The 14,576-nt window shown below is 32.8% G+C and overlaps 1 protein-coding gene across 1 annotated transcript in view; it reads left to right on the top strand.

Moving 5' to 3' along the window:
* LOC111693155 (vicilin-like seed storage protein At2g18540) overlaps positions 1-14,576 on the top strand; it is a 140,283-nt gene that overhangs the window by 118,415 nt on the left and 7,292 nt on the right. The gene's annotated exons all lie outside the window — the stretch shown is intronic.

Genomic DNA, 14,576 nt, shown 5'->3' with positions numbered 1-14,576 from the left:
AAAAGCGACATTTTTTATAAATTCTCAAATTTTTTCAGTGGTGTTTTTTCCTTTTCTATTTTTTATATTGATTGAAAGAAATTTTTTTTCATATTTAGCTTATTTCACATGACACCATTTTGAAAATTTTTGAAAATGTATATGGAATTCCAAAATTGAAAAAAAATGTATGAAAGAAATAATTGAAAGTGGTAAACATTTTTTTTTAAAGATAAGAAATAAATAGAAGACCGTTTTGAATAATTTTTTTTGTATTTTTTTCGATAACTACATCCAAAAACAAACAAAATGAAAAAAAAGTTGTTATTTGGTCCATTTTTGGACGAACAGTGGGTTTTATAAAAAGACATGCAACGCATTTGAACTCAAATATATCATTTTGAAACCATCCTTTTTTGACTTTTTGAAATTGTCATCAATCGCTGCATAGAATAAATTTTTACAATTTTGGGATTCTATATCTATTTTCAAAAATTTTCAAAATGGTGTTATGGGAAATAAGCTAAATTAGAAAAAAAAAATAGAAAACGAAAAAACACCACTGAAAGAATTTGAGGATTTATAAAAAATTAGTTTTTTATAAGAAAAAAAAATTCAAAAATGGTAATCATCGACAAATTTTCGTCTTTTTTCGAAAAATGAAAAAAAAACAGTCCAGATAATTTTGATCTATTTTTTTAAAAAAGTACATTTAAAAAAAAATTGAAAAAAACACGTCCCGATAACTCAATTTATCAAAAAGTTATGGTTATTTAAAAAAGCTATTTTTTCAAAAATTCATAATTATTTTCCAATTGGGTGAAAAAATTTGAAAAAATTCTCAGAGGGGTTTTCAATGGGGTAGAAATCTATGAAAAAGTTTCAGCCAAATCGAAAGGGGTCGATTTGGTGTGGAATGCCCTATATATATACGTGTATTCGTCACTCTAATCCACAAATTGTGATACCAGATTAATATTATTCATGTGGATTATGAGGAGATATCGATGCCAATCCTAATTTGCAAGCATTCATTCCTTCATTGATCCTACTCAATGATGTAGGGTTTACTAGGGGCATAATTTTTATATCACATGATTGAACTAACGGGAATGCACATGCTGTTCTTAAAGTTGGAGATCAGCAATCCTTCATTTAAATGTCTAGGTTGGTACTGTGAGAGACAGGTTTATAGGAATTAAATTGTTTAATTAATAATTAATGGTCCTGTGTTTTAAGAGAGATGTTAATGCCATTACTTGAAGACCTACTATTGAATGCCTGTAGCCGTTTTTAGTTCACGCATGATGGTGCTCTTCCCAATTGTCATTACTGATTCCGGAGTACCTAAATGAAACAAATAAAGGTCGATTGGTAATGGTGTAGTGGTTCAATGGTCACCTAGACCTCTTGCTTTGGAGGAAAGTTTCTTGTTGATATTTTCCAGTTCTACAACAACACCTAGAGGAAGCTGCATCATAATTACAGTCCAATTTGGAATATTTAAGAGAGTACTAATTCATTTTCCTCAAAAAATGACAGTTTGAATATTTCTAATAATATAGGAATATTAATCTTCTCAATTTTATTTGTCATCTCTCTTTTTTCAATTTTAACAACCTGTATCAAACGAATTCATGGTAATTTGAATTTTTGATATGAGTACAACATTTAAAGGTTAGAACTATTTGCTTTAAAAATTGTTTACACTTTTTTTAATAACAGCGGTATATTAAATAGCAGTGATACTGAATATGTAACTACTTCGCCAGTATTTGTAGCAGGTATAACAATGAGAAATAAAAAAGTAAGTTCTACCGCTCGTTAGATGCGTAGTAAATGAAAATTATTATTATTTTTATTACTGATAATAATTTATAATTACTTCCAACCAATTCCTTCCACTCCACAAAGGACAAATTAAATAATAGGAATCGTCCCTACGACACGGCATCTCAATTGAAAACAAATTAAACTGAGGCCAGCCATTACCCGTGTAGGTAGGTGCCTTGTATGCACTTAAGAGTTTATTGATAAACTCTTACAGTAAGCCTTTCTCCTAGCTGCCGACGATTAGTTTTGGGTAATTAAAGAGACGGTAGCCGTGACGACGGCGGCGACAGAGGCGGCTGCGGACAAAGCCGGCTTATCGGCTGTGGGTTTATGTCGCGTGTGTCCAGTTTGTACGCAGCCTTTTCTATCACCTGCTCCTAGGAGCGCTGGCCAGTGATGGGCAGAAGGTGAGACGTCATTCAGAATGTTTCTCATTAAAATGTATTTTTGTGTGAGTGCAGCAAATTACTTCTTTCGATTACTCTATTCGAGAGTTTATCATACCAATTTTTACAATAGAAAAATATTCTTTCTTTCCATCAACATCACTTACCGATTTCTAGATAATTGACAAATTGCATTTTAAGGTAAATAACGATAATGTAGGGTAAGTTAAGGTAAGGTACGGTAAGGTAAGGTAAGATAGGGTAAGGTAAGGTAAGATAAGGTAAGTTAAGGCAAGGTAAGTTAAGGTAAGGCAAAGTAAGAAAAAGTAAAACTTAAAATAGAATTTGTTAATTTTCTCGAGAACTGTCAGCACTATTCACTTGTTAGATACCTACTACTGTCTTCGTTTATTTCTGACTTTTCCTTAAAAATACATTATATTACCTGAAAAACAAGATTTAGGTATATCATTGGGAGCTTCTCTAAAACTATCTGGACTTAACATCCTAGATAACAAGGTTACTTCAAGTTTGTTTCATGTTTCATTTATAGGACTAAAATAGAAGCTTCTTTGCAAAGATAATGTAACAACTATTTTCTAGAATTGTACATTTGACTTTTGTACTCGTATTTTGAAATAAAATTTTCAAGATAAAAAGTTCGTCAGTATACCCACATCTTGCAAACGAGCATTTGTAGGATATAAGCTTTTACAGAGGAGTTAACAAAACTCGCTATTCTCTGTTGTATACTTTCTAACAATAACTGACCGCCTCTTGTGGACAAGGCAGATTAGTGTGAAATGTCCACAAGCTGCTAATAACGGACAATGCGTCTGGTAACAATAGAGTTTACGGAAATTTAACACTCACTAAACACTGCTGTAGATCTGTCTAATTATTTAGGGGTGAAATTTGTTGCACAGTGTTTCTTCCAGCTTTTTTACGAAATTCCTTATATTTAAAACATGTGTAGGTTACAATTCAATTTAATAAATTAAAATAATAAACGTCTATATCCACTTGTAAAGACTTCTGCATTTATATGTATTTAGACCTGAATAAATCTGAACTGAATAGTAAACTATTCCGCAAGCTAATGCAATACAAATCATTCTGTTATACTTACTTATCGAGTTGATATTTTTTACATCGGTGTTTTGATGTTTGTTATTCACACTTACCAATAGTAGTACCACGGTCTCGGTTTTATCTGAACACGATACGTCTCAATGCAGACTATAATAAAACTTTGTTATCAAAGGGTTCTAATTTATAGGGGTAGCCGTGGTTCGATAATATCTTAGTTGGCTCGTAAAGTCGCCGTGCATAAAACTATAGTTTTTATAATTTTAACAAGACTTTTTTGTGTCTGTTTGAGTAAAAGGCTCTGGATTTTATGTAACAAAAATAAATAAATAATAAAAGTCAAAACGGCTTTAGAATAACTTATACATATACGTTTTACATTTCAATTTTTTAATTTTTGGACAGTTTTTCTCGTATCAGACCTGTTGTCAAATTGGCCATGACCAGAAACGCTCCAAAAAATGTGACAAAGTAATTTAAAGAACATGTTGAGAATTTGCTGCGTTTTTCCATAAATAACAAACAAATTAAAATAATCCTCATTAGTATAATTTCAACGATCTCCAGGCATTTTTATTTAAATTTTCATCAAAAACTATTTAGACGCAACAATAATTTGACAAATAACTTGACAAATGTCAAGTTATTTCAATTGATTTTGGAGTGTTTCTAGTCAAGGCCAATTTGATAACAGGTCTGATTCAAGAAAAACTGTCCAAAAAGTAGAAAATTGCAAACATCTCTAAAAGTAGTAACGGCAACCCTGACAATGTTTATATGACTTGAAAGGAAATTTCAATCTGCGTACTACAGTAAAATACAGGGTGTTCCATTTAAGTTAACAAAGTTATAGCTGTATGAAGTTATCAAAATGTAACAGCAAAAATGAAACACCTAGTATTAAACGTTTTAATTTGTTGGTATACCATAATTTAGTGTTATGCCATAAAATATAGGGTGTCCCAATTAAAATAACGATGTTGGTGTTGACTTCCGGTATAACCGGAAGTTCTGGAGAGTTCTAGATATTTTAGTTGTGTTCGCTCCAGGGACATTATCACGTTGCCAAATTTTCTAAATTTTCGGAGCATTACTTTCCTAGATAACGATTGACGCAGTTCCCGATGGGACACTGTATAAATAGGTACCATATTAAAAAATAATTATTAAACTAAATATTAAACGTAAACAATACGAAGTAAACTTTCATCAGCATACTTATTAGAAGAAAACGTAGTAAAAATTAACTACTACAGTACTTTAGAAAACTTGTAAAGAAATAATCATTTATATTTCGAGACGAAAGAAATTATATAATCATCACTAAAACTTTAGATACTCCATTATATTTTTACCTTGTTCGCCTTTATTTTTTCGTTGTCCAGAGTTTTGTAGTTTTCCCCTGTTATAAAAATATATTTTCGAATATATTGTCTGTAACATTTTGTCTCTTCCTAGCGCTTCCTTACCTACCTGTCTAAAAAAACATGCAGATAATATTTCTCCTGGTACATTTATTCGTAATCAATGTAAAGATGTGTTATTTCATAATCGATTACTCCTGATAAGTATCACATCCACCATGAGTAGATACAGTTTATCACAATTACCATCGATTATAATACATCTGATATCAAATGCGGGTTTGGGTTAAAATATACAATAATTAATGCCTACATGTAGGATATTCTTTCTAATATCCTTGCTTGGTAGAATACATTAAGATACATTAAGAGCAAAAACAAGTATAACATAATTTTATCTATATAGGTAAATATTAATATTTTGATCATCTATAAGTAATAAGAAGCAGCTGTTACTGAGTATGCGTAGTATTATTTCGCTATTTGGGAAGGATCATGTTTTTCTGAATTGTATCAAATTAAAACATTGTGATCTTAAAAAGTCCTTATGTCCTCTACAATATTTGTCATTATATTCAACTGTAGTAGTCATCAAACATTTTAAAGCATTTATGCCACTTTACTGATATTCTTCATCGTCTTCTTCCTACTGTGGTTTGGTTCTATTCAAGTCCCATAACACAGCGCCCTTTTCAGGTCTGCCCCACTGTTCAAACCTATTCAGCAAGTAGTTTTGTCCAAAAGCTTCCTTGCCGACACCTCTCAGCTCCTTGAGTTCGAAAAGGGTTTTCTCATGAAGCGGTTTTCTACTATGTACAAAGTTTCATCTGCCAAGTAGTCTCATCCTCGGCAGACCGAACTGTCTACAATCTTCAGCTTGTATAGATGTTTCTTAAAGTGACAAGTGTCCCGTTATAAGTCCCGCATTTTCCTGAGCCTTATCCAAGCTTAGCAACTCATTCATTTTTTTCTGCAAAAGACACTCCATAAGTTCCTTCGCTGGCTTTGTCCTGGTCACGAAGCTCAGTATTTCCTCTATTCTAACACTGTCCATGTGCCCATAGTTCCCTCCTGACCACATTGGGAGATGTGCCACAGAAGAGCTCCTTACTGATTTTAGGCCAAAATTCATCCAGGATGTTAAATGTAGATTGCAAATTGTATAGTAGCTTATATTTTTACATTTATTCAACAAAAATAAAAAGACATCACGCCAGTTCTTTAATTAATATAGATATTAAATATCAGTGTTCCAATAATATAGGAAATAGACTTCACTGGCTCTAGCATTAAACTTTTCGATTGGTATCAGCTACGTTGATTATTCATCAAGTGAGATAAAATTTTAATAAGCTTGGTATAAACTATAAATCTTCATAATCAAAATAGAAGATATTATTTTTATCAAAAACCATGTTGTATCATTTATCTATTGTTGTATCAACATTTTGAATTTTACGCAAGTACCTGTAATTCATCCAAAAATGCTTGAGGTTTTCTTTGTGAAAATGGGCTTATTACTTTTCGTAGTAGAATACGAAATAAGTGATAAAACTAATACCTTTCTTAGCGGGGAATTTTGGAATGAGATATGACAATATTGTCATGTCTTTTAATGGGTAGGTCAACCCACAAGCATTTTTAGACAACTACAATTTGCCTGGTATAGTTCTCTGTCGCGTTAAAATCAAAGATAGATATAATAATTACGTTCAGAAGAGCTCAAGGACAGTCCACGATTACATTGCGAATATTGGATAAGATCAAAAGTCCAAAGCTGTCATCATGATATATATTACATCTTTGATATCATGTAGAAAATGTATAACGCGTTCCCAGGAGAAATGTCGCCGCGCGCAATTTTTAAGTCTGAGATTTACAATCCTGTTTCGAAATTATAATAGTTGTTATCCATAAAATGATGCGGACTGATCAAGAATTTCTTTAATAACCCTATATTGAGGTAAAGGAGTTTTTAGACGTTGCAGAAAAGAAACTTATCTCTATCTAATTTAATGCAATGCGGTCGACTATGCAGTTTTTGACGTGAACAAAGTGATCGAGTCTCGCAGATGAATACTTGCAATGTTGGAACCAGTAGCGGTAGCAGATTGTTCAGATATCACAAGATAATATTCCACACTCCTTCAGAAGTACCTAACTCATTACATTAAAATATTGCCTTGCTACTGGTGGAGAAGTCTCCAAATTGATTTGCAGTCGCGGTTTTAATTTAATTATAATTAGAGCGTTTCGTTTAATTGAAAAGCAGAGTAAATTTTTGAATATCTTTAAGGCTTTGCACATTATTCACAGGATATATTTTGTTAATGAGAACGAAATTTTTGCAAGGAATCTTTAAAAGAAAAAATTCTTTTTAAATATATTAATGAGGGTAATGGTAGCTTCTGTGCTGTCAATTTTTTTCTTTTCAAAAGGGCTTACTGACTTTTGTTTTAATTTCGTAAGTAAAAAATGCGTTTAATTTATGCGCTAAATTAATGACTTATTAAAACTAAGATGAATACAGTGTTGCCCGTGAAGAACCAGGACATCCGTCTAAAATTCGTTTTTTTGGGGCGCATCGCATGTTCGAATTAATATTTTTAAACTTTATAGATGTACTTGCTGAACCTATTACTAGTAGTAGTTAGTATGTAGTTATCTATCTAACCACCTTTTGAGAACTCCTGATTTTCATAGAAGATGTTCGATGTACCTCCGATTTGCTTGCACACAAGCTTCAGCTAACTAGGCTGCGGCGATCAGAAAAAGTAGATGTTTAGAAAGTTACGCACTCTCCGAAAAAAGTGTGCGGGGCCTCCTTCATGCAGTAACCACATATTTTGCCGAACATTTAATGGCGCCCAATAACTCCGCAAGCGATTTTGTAAAAAATCTAGATATCCATAAGAAACCTACAAACTCGTATTACAGAATTTTTGTAAGTACTGGCCTCGATAAAAGATATGTATTTCAGCAGTTCCAAAACAGTTTTAAACCCATTTTTAATTAGCTTTTTTCTCTATGACCTTAAACTTTCGATACAAGTTTGTGATATCAGTTAACACTGTTTTTGCTCCTTTTTCACCCCTTTAAATTTTTGACATAAGTTCATTAACACCCTGTATGTGGACTATTAAGTGCTATTCAACGCGTAATGGCATTTGTTAGCTGACGATAAATATAAGCGACTAATTTGTACATTTTAATTTAATATCTATTAGTTTTGCTTAGTATGCGATAAGGTTAAAACACTGTTAAATTTAGCTAAACAGGACTGAATAAATTAAAAATTGAAATTGTAATTAGCAAACTTATTTAACTTTATAATTCTTAAGTGATTAACTTAAATATTTCTACATTTAGTCATGGTCGACTACGACTAAAAAATAACCAGACAGACACATTACTAGATAAAAACTAATTAAGAACTTAACGTGGTTTGCAGTAACAAATCATTTTTTCATAATCTATTGAGTCATCTTTTCACATACATAGGTACATCTTGATATAAAAATTTTGGATTCTTCATATTTAACATTGCTAGAACCTTATTAATACTTTTTGGTACCTACTCAAAATAGTACCTATGTATGGATAGATGCATAATATCCAGTGTCATTCACATACGATACTACATAAACTATATTACGCCTTACCTTATCCAAAACAATATAGGTGATGAGATCATATTCTGCACTCACAATTCTTTTTCGTATCCTATCTTCGCCCAAAACTTTTCTTAAACTGAAAATAAAAATTCGTATTAGCTACCCTTTTAAGAAATGGAAATATAATCACCTCTTCTTATTTTGAATAATCGTTTATTACTGACAGTATCGACAGTTAAGAGTTTTCTCTGCCTGGTAAATATATTTTGTATACCAGATTTCTGATATCGAAGAACATTAAGATTTTTTGATAAAAAAAAATAATTTGTTCGGGTTGGTTTAACACCATGAAATAAATAAATAAAAAATAGGACGGAAGATAAAGTAGAAAAGTTTTTTTAAGAAGTTAAAACAGATATTGTTTCCATTTAATTGTCGTACGAATTGAATCCATGAAATTCCTGATGCACCCAACGTAGCTCATAATAAAGGTTTTATTTTAGCTTATAACGAATACATTTATTTATCTTCCTAAAATTTCCACTGCGCTGAGTTCCTCAAAAATAGGATTACACGTGTTACACAGTAATCTGATTGTAAACCAGACGGCTATCTAGATTCGGAATAATAATATATTCATTTATTAATACCTAAGTCATTATTTAGAACTAATAAATGAATATATTATTATTATTATTAATGGGTTTTGCCTTGCTTATCGTTTTATTTATTCTTGAAGATAATTAATTAGTCAGTAGCACTTGTTTTTAATATAAAACAATTTCCTTCTTTAAATTTAAATGATTATTAAATACAATACTCCGCCTTATATCTTTTTCCAATAATATGTGCAAGTGTCCTGCTTTTGGAGGTATTGTTACTAACGATTTTAGATACGCTATGACCACTTAAATTTTAAACTTAAATTTATTTATTTATTTATTTATTTATTTATTTATTTATTTATTTATTTATTATTTACCTTATTTTAAACATTAACGATATTATTAAATATTAAAGGAATCATAAGTACGGGGTCTGTTCAAAAAAATAACCGAAGTTTATTTTTTAAACTTTAGTATTAATTCTATAGGTTACTGTTCGTTCAAAGTACTCCAATCCCCTATTCACACATTTTTCGGTGTTTCCACTTCGCGAAGAAGTCCTGGATAGCTTCATTTGAAATGGCCTTTAAAGTCTGTAACGAATTTGCTTTGATGTCACCAGTAGTCTGAAAATTGGCTAGTAAGGAGATTGACGAGTTGACAAAGTTGAGGGTGCGGTCGCAATGTCATGGTGCAAGAACCTCACTGCAACTCTGTTCTGTTTTTGCGGATTTTTTCACGTAACCGTTCTAAAACGCCTTGATAGTATATATGGTTCACTGTTTCATCTTGAGGCAAGAATATCAAACCCACAATTCCATTAAAGTCGAAAAAACAGTGAGCTTCACTTTGATATTGGATCGAGACTGACGTGCATTGTGATGCTTGAACTTTTGTCTCAATGTCGTAGCCGTAAAACCAGTTTTCGTCTTCCGTTATGATCCTTTGAAAGAATGTTTCATCATTGGATTGTCCAAAGAGTTACCGACAAACGTCCACACGATTTTCTTTCTGTTGTTTTTGCTGAACTCGATGCATGTTCAATTTTAAGTCAAAATTTAATGGCATGCCCAATTGAGATGCTAACCTCTTCTGCAATTTATCTGACAGTCAATCGACGATTTGCACACACCAGATCTTTGACTTCCTGAACGTGGTCTTGATATCGAAGACCTTCCTGGTCCAGGACTATCTCCAATTGAGTGACGACTACTTTTAAATCGTGAAAACTATTCCTTATGTTATGTACGACCCAGAGCATCGAGCATCACCTCCTTAAGCATGCTACAAATGTTGAAAGGTTTCCGTGAAAGTTTTCCCCAGCTTTGTTTTAACTTTTAAGGGTTTTGTAAGTTGTAAGTTACTCTATTTAGAGGTACAACATTTCGCTTATTAATGTGATCCAATTGTTGTATTTCCACAAAATGGACAAAATTTGTTTGATATAATCTACATTAATTAGTAATCGGATGATAATAATTTGTTATTAAGATGAGTTGGTGACTGAAAATATTAGTGATCTTCAAAAAGGTTTTTGTACTATATTCAGAAGAAAGACGATGACACATGTACATGGGTGGATCAAATATATACTGTAAATTTGAGAAAATCTAGATGAATACTTATAGGTAGATTTAAGTTACATACACTCTAAACCTCGCTCAGAAATATTTTCCATATTTCTACAAACATTCTGATAAAACACGACCTGTTGGACAAACTGCGTTGAATTCTTCATACGGATGACAGATCTGAATCTAAATAACGAGCTAGGTGAAGTAGTAGCCATCAAAGGCTCGAAAAATATTGCATCTATCACTACCGTGGATTATAAATTCATTAAATGAAATCATAACTGTAGTAGTTTATTGGTGCAACACAGAAGGCTATTTTATCCCGCCACCTTGTATACTTGAGGGTAAGAACAAGAAAAAGGAGTATGTGGAGGTATGCCGAGTGGATCAAGTCACAAAAATTAGCCTACAATAACAACGAACTGTTTTTAAAATGACTTTAAGAGCAATTTGTTCCAAGAAAACACCTTTGTGATTCCTTTAGCCTCTTCATGGGAACACTTCGCAGTGTGATAGTTTGGAAATGTTCGAATATAATGCAGAAAATAATATCATTTTGGTTTGCTCACCAAACACTTGATTCCTGCAGCCACACGACAGATGCTTTTTCAAACCTGTTAAGGTTTACTACTATGAGGTTGATATTTTTTGTACGAAACAATTCAAACAACCGCTTGGCAAGATAACAGCCGGACAACTTCTGATAAAAAGCTGCTACAATTGAAAATGCTGTTTTTAATCCGTCTGCTATACCTACCCGAGCATGCTTTTCTTATTAACAAATTAATGACAGCTTCAAAGAGCAAATGGAAACAAATTCTACCCCAAGAATATCTCGTAACAAGATCAAAATACAGAATCAGAAAACAATTATCTGCTAATAAGTTCTAAAAACAGCACAAACACGTCCGCCAAAGATTTATCGTTGGTTTGACAATGTTCACTCTTCAAAAGAAAAGTGTAAGAATATTGAAACTGCAACGAGTCCCGTGAATCCACAGGACATATCTGCTGAATCTGAATGTTCAAAAGAAGTTAAGACATCAGGATAACTTCTTGGAGCTATAACTTCTGTTCCGAATATTCGAGCAGAGATAAACAGTTCGATGCAATTTTAACAATAGTATAATCCATTGTTGCAAAAAACGGAATAAAAAGAACCACTGAAAGAAAAGAAAGAGGAGGAAAATCAACAAGGAAATACAACTCATCCTCACCATATGATAATGTAAAATCAGTCTCTGATGACAGTTCAGATATGTCCAAGGAATTAGATCAGTGTGTTGGTCATGGTGAGCAGTATTGTTAGATAAGGAAAAAGGACGAGTCGGTTGAATGTCTTTACGGCAAAATAATGTGGCAAGAAAATGTACCAGGTCAAAAATTGATCCACCTATTATTCTGTCATTCGATTTAGTACAATATTTATCTACTCTAAAACATAAGTTATTGTGTTTGCAACGTTCCATTTCACCTAATATTTTGTACCAATCTGAAACGCGCAGAAGACTTATCAATAAGGTAAGAAATATAAAAATAGTTTTTTCCATTAGAAAAAAAAACAGACTCATCAACTCAGGCTGGAAATCATATTCATAACAACATGGGTAATGATGAAGATATACATTAGGCAGTTAGGCACGCATCGCGAGGTAGAATGTATCCACCTCCAGAAGAATAGGATTACATTTATTATACAATAATCTATCTATAAACAAATACAATCTAGATCCGGATAGGATAGCGGGACCCTTCCAGTGCGCCTCCTAGGTGTCCCCCAGGCCCCTCTCTGTCGCGGGGCGGAGCCAAAGAAGTAAGCGCTCCTCACATGCGCTATCCAACAGCCGCATGCGACCCGTCTGAGTGCGCGGACGCTATGCTACGCTTTATAAATGGCATATGTGTGCTCTGTAAGTGCCTGTACATCTAGTGACATGCGCGACAACTTTATTGCCAATTGCTCATTACATGTATTTTTTGCACGTTTGTTTACGGAATAGCTCTACATTCAAGTGCATCGGGTGTTATGTAACGCCATAGACCTTTTGAACTGTGCGCTAATTAACATTTTCAGTTTTCGACCATGTTTCCATGTTGTTAGACCGCAGTGATTCTGTTTACAGCCCGCTACTTGGAACTCCTATAAATAATTCTTATTTTTCTGGCATATTTGCGGCATTATCGGGACTCTGTCGCATGAACTCTCGTAGTGAACCAGAAGGCAGTGATAAGATCGACGTGCCGAAATAAAGTTTGTATGCTACATGCGGTAAATTTGAGTGCTGGTGTTTACGAACCGTTTTTGATTTGGACGACAGTGTTTTATGTTTTCCGAGTTCTAGTGTCGGGGAGCGACGGTTCTGGATAACGGTGTCAGAGGACTCCCAAGCAAGGGGTTTGCCGCCACTGCAGATGGGAGTGTTTGAAGAGAGGCCCTCTCACACGCCCGGGATGCATTGGGTAAGGTTTGCGGATTTGCCGATTGTGCGTCACAAAAGTAACAAAAAAAATGGACAATTGTCCACATCAGAAATATTGGGAAAACGAGGCAACAGTATCATACATCTTTTTCTTTGTTCTCAATGACATAAGAAACAAAAAGTAAGCCTATTTTTTATGAGAATTATACAGGGTCGTTGATATGTATGGAAACGATGGATTGTCTCCTAAAGTAAGATAGCTATCAAAAAATCATAAAACACAAACGTTTTTGGACTAAAATCTATTACAATAAAGAAGGAAAAAAAATAAGTATACAGGATCAGTCAAAAAGTCATAACGAAACACAGTTGCTTTTACTTTTATGGGACACCCTGTATATTATTCCATATTTCAATAATTCTCGAAATTCTAAACAAAATTCAGCTAAATGAACGTTTTCGAGATATCGAACTTTGCAAGTAACTACTACTTTCAAATTTATAATAGATAGAGATATAACACGTTTCTTCTGTAACACTGTTGCCATACTTCCCCTACAAATATATGGCAGTCTGCCAAACGAGGTACCATTTTTTTACGGACCGGTAAAATAGAAAGTTATGAGAAATATTTCTCAAAATACACTATATAACAATAAACACTATGAAATAAACATATACCCAATTTTTTTAACAAAAATAAAGATGTTGATAATTTGAAGAGTTCTGGACAAAATCATATTTTATGCTAAAAACCTAATATCCATTAAAATAACCTATTACAGTACAGTATATAGTACGGTATAGAGTTAAATCCATTACAGTTAATGCTACTACTATTTTACTCCGATTTATAGAATTAAATAAAATTTAATTAATGAGAAATCTGCTCTGCTTTTTGTTTGCTGTATTTTCATAACGTGGTTGCAATGTTGCTTCGGCAACATGTACTATAGAATCTCTATCAAGTCGGTTGCTGTATCTTGTTTTTAAAATTGATAATGTAGAAAATGTTTCTTCGCACTGAAAAAATTAAACAAAACTTTTATGGCTTTCTTGCGTAGGTCTTGAAATTAATTTTTCATTGAAATCCGGGATTATACAAGAATTTTAGATTTAAAGTTTGATATTTGTGTTAGGTACATCAACAGAAAGCTTCTTTTTCTATAATATTAAGATTGGTGGTTCTTTGTAAATGATTGTGGTGTCCAATCCAATAATTGGATATTCGATTTCTGGATAATTTTGAAACAATACTTGCAAATGACTTGAAGTAAAGCATTGTTGCCAGTATATAAGGTTGATCTTAAAAGCTTCCATTTTGATTGAAAGCGTAAAACATTTTACATATTTTCTACTAAATATACGAATTTAGCTATCCAACCGCAATACAAACGCAAAAGTAGGGTGAGCTTTGCTTTGGAAAAAACTGTTGTGTTTCCTCTTCCAGTTCAAAAAATCAGGATATAATCTTACCTTTTCAAAACCATCCTACATCCTCATTAAGAAGAAGAAGATTGTGTACCATAATACAACATGGCGAAAAGTTGAGAATATAGAAGCAGGAAACAAATTTTTGCTACGAATATTCACTTGATAAAGTTCTAGTGATAGAATCGTTTGGTGAAACTGATTCTTGAAACTATCTACAAATTAAATAGTCGAAAACTGAAAATATTGATAAAATTTCACGCAATTGTACCGCTTTCCGG

This window comes from Anoplophora glabripennis, unplaced genomic scaffold (assembly GCF_000390285.2).
Source record: "Anoplophora glabripennis isolate ALB-LARVAE unplaced genomic scaffold, Agla_2.0 scaffold97, whole genome shotgun sequence".
NCBI lineage: Eukaryota > Metazoa > Arthropoda > Insecta > Coleoptera > Cerambycidae > Anoplophora > Anoplophora glabripennis.
The sequence above is the reverse complement of the archived record's forward strand: the minus strand, read 5'-3'. Positions and strand labels throughout refer to the sequence as shown.